The sequence below is a fragment of the Heterodontus francisci genome, chromosome 22 (genome assembly GCF_036365525.1).
Source record: "Heterodontus francisci isolate sHetFra1 chromosome 22, sHetFra1.hap1, whole genome shotgun sequence".
In the NCBI taxonomy this organism is placed as follows: domain Eukaryota; kingdom Metazoa; phylum Chordata; class Chondrichthyes; order Heterodontiformes; family Heterodontidae; genus Heterodontus; species Heterodontus francisci.
In genome coordinates, this window is record NC_090392.1 from 38,313,309 (window position 1) to 38,313,859 (window position 551).

General features: G+C 47.5%; 1 non-coding gene across 1 annotated transcript; it reads right to left on the minus strand.

Moving 5' to 3' along the window:
- Window positions 1-478: 478 nt before the first annotated feature.
- On the minus strand, window positions 479-551 carry trnav-cac (transfer RNA valine (anticodon CAC)). The gene has a single exon. It is a non-coding gene; the product is annotated as a tRNA-Val (tRNA).

A 551-nucleotide genomic window follows, 5' to 3' on the forward strand; every position in this document is an offset into this window, starting at 1 on the left:
CCTACGTTTTGCTGAGCCTGTGCTTGGTTTCTGGGGGGATTTGGCCCGGGTTGTGCTATTTTACCTCCCTGAGATGGCCAGTAACCTGTTGATTGAGGCAGCAGACCCCTCTTGCTGCTAGCAGCGAGTAATTGGACAGTGCGGGTCAAAATATTGCGGCGTGCCCCTGTCTCAACGAATGTGGAGCTGGCGAAAGTGAATTGCTGATGTGGTTTTGCCTCGTCTGAAATGAGACTTAGATCAGCTGTTACTCAGCAAGCTAGTGTTGCAGGTTTCTATTCTAATCTGAGCCAAATGAAGTGCAAGTGCTAGGTTTTGAGGAACTTTCTGCAGCATCAGGACTAGAAAGAGGAGCGATTGCAAGGCATTGTGCACACAATGTGCAAGAGAAATAGGACTTTGAGAAATTGTGTTGTGTGAATGGGGAATGTCAATGATTGCATCTTTCGTGGTCAGACGTTTGGCTTTGTTTCGAAAATGTTTCAGCCCAGTTTCGAACTGGGGACCTTTTGCGCGTGAGACAAACGTGATCACCACTACACTACAGAAAC